The sequence below is a fragment of the Stegostoma tigrinum genome, chromosome 8, assembly GCF_030684315.1.
Source record: "Stegostoma tigrinum isolate sSteTig4 chromosome 8, sSteTig4.hap1, whole genome shotgun sequence".
NCBI classification, from domain to species: Eukaryota; Metazoa; Chordata; class Chondrichthyes; order Orectolobiformes; family Stegostomatidae; genus Stegostoma; species Stegostoma tigrinum.
This window is the reverse complement of record NC_081361.1, coordinates 30454371-30463431: the sequence shown is the minus strand read 5'-3', so window position 1 is coordinate 30463431 and position 9061 is coordinate 30454371.

The following is a 9061-nucleotide window of genomic DNA, read 5'->3' as shown; positions in this document are numbered from 1 at the left end:
AGGAAAAAGTTTCCCAAATGCGCTATGGTTATAAAATTTGAGAGGAGGAGCAAATAAACAGAGGTGATTATATTTTTCTTCAAAGCAGTAGGCTAATGACATGTTTTGCATGATCTGAAAGGATTGCAGAAATCGATCCAGTTGTCCCTTTCAACAGGAGATTTGGGTTTCTCTTCTTGCCCTTGGCCAAAATATTCTCTTTCTTTGCCCAAGTAAATAAATGTTCCAACTGAATAATTCCAGCAATAAGCTTTTGAGTTTAAAAAAAAGAAAGATGACCCATACTTGCCCTGGAATTTTAAACATGACAGCTCACTCATGTGTCTCACATTATCTCTCAGAGGTCAGATAATGGACGAAAAATCATTGCAGGTTATTCCTTTCTCATTTGCTTTTGTGTTCTGTCTGTAGTCATTTTAGATGATGGTACTCTTTTAAAGATAAGCAAAAAATTTGTATAACCAGGGAATCTCAGCAAACTGAGGTTTGTTCAAATTTCAGGAGAATTGTTCTCATTAAACTCTGAGGTAGCTCTGGTTAAGACGGTCACCTCTTATATTTACTGCTCCTCCTTTCACAATGTAGTTGTTTATTACTTTGGCTGCTGAGATCAATGACTGGTTTTTTGGCTTTTGGTGGAATTCTCCATTTGCAAGTAGCATCTTGAAGTTTTTTAACAATTCTAAAAACAAAATGGCTCCCCTGCCATTCAAAAGTTCAAATCCCTTTTACCAACTGGACAGATGTTGTGTTTAAGATTAGTGTTTGAGTCAACCATTTTAGTTCAGCTGTAAGATCATCATTATGCATTGGATGTTTATCGTGTCCATTCACCTTACAGACAGCCTACTTTTCAAGATTTTCCTTTATCCATGGTGAAAGGGAGAGACAGGCTTACTGGATGCTCCAGTTGTTTTGTTGTTCTGTAATGAGATCCAGGGAATTCATCCCTTTATACATGAATGTCAACATTTCCTTCGGTGTTTATGTGAGACTGAGAGTTAACTGGAGTTCAAAATGGTTAGGATCACAGAAATTGAGGAACCATTTAAAAAATCTGTTTCTGCCCAAGTTTTCCAAGCATTAACGAACAGTCCACGACTCAGGAAGGAATGAATTTATGACTGACAGATTTGCTGACAAGGCAAAGATGCATAAAAACTTAACCTCAGAGGATGTTGAAATATTACAGGGAAATATATGTTCAGCAAGTAGTCAAAGATCTGACAAATAAACTTTTATGCGGGTGAAGTTAAAGTCCTTTTTCGCAGGAAGAATGGCAGTTTTTATTATGGAAGGAGAGTCCTTGGCTCTGAGATGCAGTGGATCCCGGGGATCCCAGTGCATGAATCACAAAATGCTCGTAATACAGGAAATAATGAGGAAAGTGAACAAATGTTTTCATTTTAGCATGAGGGGATTTAAGCACAAATGTAGGATCACTGGTGAGCCCATATCTTGAATGTTCTTGATATTGGTCAGTCTATTTAAGGAAGGAAGTAAATACATTGGAGGCATTTCAGACCAGGTTTATCAGAATAATACCGAGACTAATTGACTTGGCTTGAAGGAAATTTTTCAATGGCAAGGCTTGCATTAGTGAGTGTTCAGGGGAGGAAGAGGCAACATGAACAAAAAAAAAATCCTGAGGATTTGGACAAGTTAGATGTGGAGACGATGTTTCCTATTACAGAAGAGACTGGAATGAAGGGTCAATGTCTAATAGTCAGTGGTTGTCCATTTAAAACAGTGAGTTTTTTTTTACCTCTCAAAATGTGGTTATTCTTTGGAGTTCTCTTCCTGACAGATGGTAAAAGCAGAGCTCTAGAATATTATAAATGCAAAGATGAATGGATTCTTGTTGAGAGAGAAGGGTGAAATATTATTAGGATAGGCAGGAATGTAAATTTGAAGTTACAATCAGATGAGATATTACCATATTGCATGTTTTATTCCTCCCTGTTTGCATGGGATGTGGCAGGTAAGCCACAAAATGCCAAATTGGATTTTCACTGCATAGTTTTAACAAGCTCGGTAATCAAGTCTTCTCATCCCAAAATGCTGAATCTTCAGGTGTTTTTCAATGGCTGAATGCAAATTGCAGATTCAAGAGCTTGATTAAAATCACTTAATTTGCGTTGTATGACCAATTGCTGATATGGAAGCTTTGGCACGACAGGGGCAGAAGAAATTCCAAAGATGATAGCAGCGAGCAAAAGGTAAGTTTTCAGCCACTGTGTGATTTATCTTCTCAAATCTTCTCAAAACTCGCTAATGTGTGATTTAATTAAGTTTCATCCAAAATACAACAATGCGAAAGAACATTGCTGGCACTTGTTGTAAGTTCTCTGGAGGGCCTTCCTGCCAGAGCAGTGCAGCTAACACCAGACTGCAGCAGTCGCATTAACAAAGTTGTTTGATTGTACCTATAACGTTTGCATTATTCTCAGAGATTAGAGAGTTTGTTTGTTTGAAAAGATTTTGCATCACTGCAAAAGATCCAAAAGTGTTCCGTGAAAAACTGCATATCCATTCAATATTCAGATCTCCATTTGTAGGCTAAAATTTAGATAGCTGAACTCTGAAACAAGGATACAAAACGTTGAAGAATTGAGGCTCCTATCTCCTCACCTCTGCTCTGTCTGCCTGTGCTGTCTTTCAAACCTCTTGTGAAGGTTTTGAAGAAAAACCTGCTGCAGCCTATTGCATCACTACATCTGGAGGGTGATCTATTTCACAAAGACAGTTGATCAAAGAATGTGACACTGAATCCCCGGCCCTCCAGCAATTTTATACCAGCTGTCTGCCAATTGTGGATGGGGAAGCTTGTTTAAAATGTCTTTCTTCATGATCAATTTCAGCTGCAGAGCTGTGAGGAATCTGGAAATCTCATGTCTCTCGGGACAGTTGCAGTGATTAGTAAACACATTTGCTCCAGTTTGTGTATAAATAAGCTTTGACTCAAAATTCAAAAACATAAAAGGAATTTACTGGAGAGCTGTTGTTTAGCTTTTTCCAGGGCTTCCTCTTAAAAGCATGTGACAGCAGTGCAGCCAACGTCATTGCAGCCCAAACCCTTGGAATTGCATGAAATATGCCTCTCTTATCCTGACTTTGTTCCTCAGTATTAGAGCTCTTATTTAATTCGATCAATAGAAAGTATCCAAATCTCTTCATTGAACAGTTTGTTCCCTTCATCAGCCCTGGTCCTGAATTGTTTACCTCACATTTGCATCTCTGGTCTCCACTGCAAGGAAAAATCAATTGAAAAAATGGGCTTGGTTCATTCCTCCTTTTCTCCCCTCCGTTCCCTCTCTCTCCCACTAAATGTGATCTGCTTTCTTGCTGACCAGTTATGTATGTTTGACAAAAAAAGATCACCAACTATTGCAGTCACCCATCTGCAGTGTGACCAGTTTACCACAAGCGCTGAATCCAAGCTGCAATACTGAATCCAGAGACGTCAGCCATTCTAACAGCTGGCACACAGTAACAGATGGAGGCAAATGCTAATTTCAAGGACTTAATTTATCTTGTCTGACACGGTATCCTTGACAATCCAAACTGCAAGGGATATGAAAAATTTAGTTCTCCAGGAATATTTGCAGTCACTTGAAAGCATGCTTGATCTTTTGTGTAATGAATTGCTCTTTTAATACGACCTTCTCAGAGGCAATTGCTGGAGAGCAAGCAGTTTGTGTAAAGTTATGTGAATATTTCCTTCTGCATCCAGGAACCACAAAACAAGAAGTATTCCAAACCATGGTTACCACATTGAGGAAAGTGTTGGGTTCAGCCCACAAAATGTGTATTGCATCTAAAAGTTGGAAGATGGTGTTCTTTTTAACTCGTGGCAATTGCGGTCTTAATGTTATGGATTGTCATGAAGCCCTGCGGCTGGATGTGAGAGCTGGAGCCAATTGTGGTTTGTGGCAGCACCAAGGGTGGCATGGTGCTGGCGGTGGCTACTCCAGAAGCTGCTGCCTGATCACTGTACCGTTATTGAAATGGCACAATCCCAATAAGTGACGGTGAAATCAGAGAGAAGGCAGAGCTACAATCTTTTCTGTGCTACCATCACGATTGGTATAGCTGAGTTTATGCTGAAGAGATTTGCTGGCCAATGCTGACTGTGGGAGTTGAGGAACTCTGCTATTCACCAGCGAGTTGCTGTCAGTTGGTGACTCAATTCATTGCCAGTGAGTTGTTAAACCAGCTACTTTTCCCACCTCTGACAATATAGTAGAATGGTGCAGAGGGACTTTGGTTTTCCTCCCGAATTCTGCTCCACGTTGTGAAGAATCTCATGTCTCAGGTCAAGGCCAGTTGACTTCGACAATTCAGCCCTGTATGTAGAGACAATATCAGAATTTCATGCTTTGAATATGAATAAATGCAATTTCATGGGAAATTTGGTTGCCCTTCTACGTTTCAGCCTGGAGCTCTTTATTGAAGATATTTCTGGACTTTGCAACAAATAGAAAGTGTTGAAGAAATGGATTTGTTGCATCCTGCTCTCTCTCTTTTAACTTCCATGCGCCAGTCTCTCTGTCTTATCCTGCAAACTACCATTGAAGGGTTCTGGGAAACAAACACCACATACTGCAGTTGTGTCTTGACCTGTTGCACAAAATCAGCTGAAAAACGGCAGGAAATACCGACTCAGTTGCTTTCAAGTCTATTCGATGTTTTTATTGTGCATTGAGGAGTTTGCTTAAAATTACTTAATAGCACATTTCAGACTATTTGCAGATCGCTGACAGTGTAGATGGGAAACCATGCATTCTAAAATCAATCATGAAAAAATAAGTTTGAATACAGCATGTGGTTAAGGTTTTGCTTCATTTAGAATGCAAGAAATACAAAGGAAATTGCTGAGGAGCTAGCAATTACGGGGTGGCACGGTGGCTCGGTGATTAGCCCTGCTGCCTCACAGCGCCAGAAACTCAGGTTCGATTCCGCTGCCATGTAACTGTGTGGAGTTTGCACATTTTCCCCATGTCTGCGTGGGTTTACTCCCGGTACTCCATTTTCCTGCCACAGTCCAAAGATGTGCAGGCGAGGTGAATTGGCCATGCCAAATTGCCCATCGTGTTTTGGGATGTGCAGATTAGGTGGTCTAGATGTGGATAGGCCTGGGTTGGATGTTCTGAGGCTTTGTGTAGACTTGTTGGGCCGAAGGGCCTGTTTCCACTCTGTGATACAATGTATGATATTGTACGATATTGTGAGGAGTTCTCATGAAAACATGACATAGCAGTGCAGTGTTCAGAACTCCAGACTCTCACATTTGAATTACTGTCTTTGTGTTTATCTGCATTATTCCTCGGGCTTCAGAAGTCTTTTCAAAACTTTGAATATGAATAAATGCAAGAAATGGGTGTCCCATTTCTCTCCCTAACCCTTATTAATAGCAACAGCCTTGAAAGGTTTTGAAGAATAAAGTGATCATATTGTTGCAGTCACCCATTTGGAGTGTGACCAGTTTGACACAAGCAGCTGAATGCAGGCTGCAATCCTAAATCCAGAACCTTCAGCCTTTCAAACAGCTGGCACGCAATTATAGATGGAGGCAAATACAAATTTAAATAATTTCATTCATCGCTTTTGACCAGTTGTAGGTCGAGTGAGTTTGCCAATCCAATCTGCAATGAATATGAAAACAATAGTTCTTCAGGAACAACTGAAGAAACGAAAGAGTGGCTTAAATTCCAAGTGCAATTTAATTCCTGATCATTATTGTAATTGGAATAATGGCATTTGCTGATAACCAAGAATTCCTGTGAAGTTATGCAGTTAAGATTTTCTGCATACTTTCCAGAACAATTTAGAATATACGATTCCAGACCACATTACGGAAACTGTTGGACTCTGCTTCCAAAATGTTTAATTTTTGTAGAAGTTAGATAGTGGGGCTGTTTTTTAACAAGACATTTGCAGGAACAATTTTGTGAATTGTGGTGGAACCCTGCTGCTTGGACTGAGAGCTGAGCCACTCTTGCTGTGAGGAGTGGCCCCACCAGGGTGGCAGTGTGCTTATGTGGGCTGATCATGAAGCTGTTCCCAGATCAGTATCGCATAAATGAAATGGACCGATCCCAAGGGCTGATGGTGAAATCAGAATGATGGCACGGCAGCAAGCTTTTCTTTGCCACTATTAATGTTTGCAATTGCTGAGCCAATACCCATTCAATCCTCTATGTCAATACTGTATCCAAAGCTCTTCACCGGAGAAATTGTCCAATTAGTTGCTCTTGTATAATTGCTTCATGCTGTTTATTCGAGACTTTTCTTGATGACACAACAGATGTAAAGCATTGAAGAAATGGTTTGCCACATGCTTTTTCACCTTTCTGTGCTTCCATGCTCCAGCCCAACTGTCAATGGCTTGAAATACTGACGCACCGATTCAACAGTATAAAAAATTATTTTGTTGTGAACATAAATGTTTGTTTAAAATGACTGAATAACGCTTTGTGACCATTTGCAGCTCTGAAAACGTTGACCATTCAGGCTGCGAGGGAGGTGGAGATGCGTGTTTTCCAGCAACGGAGGGCGTCATCGTAAAATAAGTTGAATGCAACATGTGAATGAGGTTTTACTTTATTCAGAATGCAAGGAAGTGAAAGGCAATTGCAGGTGAGATGGCAGTTACTGCAGGAGAACATCAGGGTTCCTTGTGAAGGCATAACACTGCAGTGTATTGAGCTCCATTCCTCACAATTGTAATCACATTGTTGCATCTCTGATATTTGCATTATTCCTTCATTCTTCAAGAAAAGTAGTATTCTGACAAGATGTTTCAATCAAAAATTGCTCATCTTTTGGATTAGAAATGTTGAATTACTTCCCTATGACCTGTGTTGAATATGAATATATTGAAAAAACAGGATTCCCATTTCTGTCATTTCCCTGTATCACCAGCTACTGTGTCCTTCAAATCGATGATAGGCTTTGAATAAGGCAAAAAAAGCACCATCCTTTGGAGCCAAATGTCTGGAGTGCTGTCTGCTGAACCCACTGGGTTCATTACAAGATAAAATACTGAATCTCAGAGACTCCAGAATCTTTTAACATCTTGCAGCCAGTTGTGATCTTTGGGAACTTTGTTATAATGCAAACATAAATGATCTTTCAATCAGGGTGCAAAATGTGAAAGGCATTAGCGGGAGAGCTGTTGTTTGGATTATTTTGGAGCTTCCTCTTGAAAGCAAGTGGCAGGAATGCAGCAAACACCTTTGCATACCAGACCATAGCAATCACATTAGGGGGAATGATTTGCCTCTGTCATGCTTGCTTTATTGCTAGAGATTGGAGCTCGTATTCAATTAATTCAACAGAAATCATCCACAACACTTCAATGAGAAATTGCTTGCCGTTCAACGCCCTGGTCCTGAAATGTTTACCCTCGCTTCACTTCTCTGAAGTACGCTGCAAGGGAAATGGCTTAAGACTTTTTGTCCTTCTCTCTCCTGCACTCTTTGCCTCTCCCACTACCTGTGCTCTGCTTTCTTGCAAACAAGCTCTGTCAGTTTGATGAAACAAAATTACCATCTATTCCAGTCATCTATCTGGAGTGTGACCAGTTTAAGAAAAGCAGCTGAACACAAGGTGCAGTACTGAAACCAGAGCTTTTAGCCATTCAAACAGCTGTCACACAATTGTAAATGGAAGCAAATGCTAATTTTAGTAACGAAACTTAATCTTGTCTGACCAATTGCAGGCCTGGTTACCTGGACAGATCAAACTGCATGGGAGATGGAAAACAGCATTACATAAAAATGTAAGTTTGATACCATATCTAACGAAAAACTTGCTTCATTCAGAATACAAGAAAGCAAAAAGAAATTGTTCATACTCTGGCAATTGCAGTGATTCAGATAGAATGCTTTCTGTCTTGCATCTGTAAAAACTAGTCAGAATCCTAGTGGACATGCCAAATTTCCTGAGCCTTGAAGCAAGTAGAGACTTTGTTGTGCTTTCATGACCATAATGTTGACATGGGAAGACCAGGGCAGACTTTCGGTGATCAGTTTAAACACCTTTTACATGTTGTAACTGTACCCCATCCACCACATCTTCTGGAAGTTCCTTTCACCCACAAACCATTCTTTGTTTCAGAAAATTGTCCCTCATGCCTTTTTTTTTAATTTTTCTCATCTCATCTTGAAAAATATGCCCCCGAGTCTTGAAATCCTCCCGCCGACAGAAAAGACACCTGCCATTCACTTTATCCGTATCCCTCATGATTTTATAAAACTCTATAACATCACCTCTCAACTTCTTATGCTCCAGTGATCAAAAGTATCAGCCTACCCTCTCCATGGTTTCTGAGCACTCCCTTCTGCTCCAGCCTGTCACAGCCAACTGTGGCGTTGAAATTGACAAGACTGACAAATTTCTCCATTCTGAATGAGTTCACCGGGATCTGAAGAAGCTATTTGATGTTTGTGTTAACTTTGACACTCGGAGCATAATTGTTTGTGGGAGTTGTTAGCCTTGAACAGGGATGCAAGAGGACACAATGCAAACAGCATGATCAATTGACAGGCTTGGATGTTTGGCAACATTCAGCTTCAGCATGAAAGCAACAGTGGGGAGGTGTTGACGTTGAGGTCTACTTAACCAACACGGGGTGTGGCTGCCATTGTGTTCTGTCAATCTGCCTTGATGTGAGAAGTGGACATGATGCAGGACCACTTTCCTGATGGCCAGTCTGTCTAGCTTATGGACCACCATGGCTGAGCATCAGTAGGAGTGACTATTGCCAACAAAGCCATGCATTGATGCTGTGCACGGAGCCAGCAGTAGGAGCTGGGTGGAGATTACCAGTGATTTAGAATCTAACCTACAAATAAGAAGGAGATGACTGAAAACTCAAGGCTGTTGATCTGTCTGATCAACCTATATGCACCTTGGGCATCAATGTGTGTATTATGTACTCAGTTGTTGACAAAGTAGCTTGTGCAGTTTTGAATGTACAATTGCAAACTAGCAGGATGAGTTTACTCATGAATGGAAGAACCTTGTTTGTAGTTCATTCCTTCAACCACGGTACTGC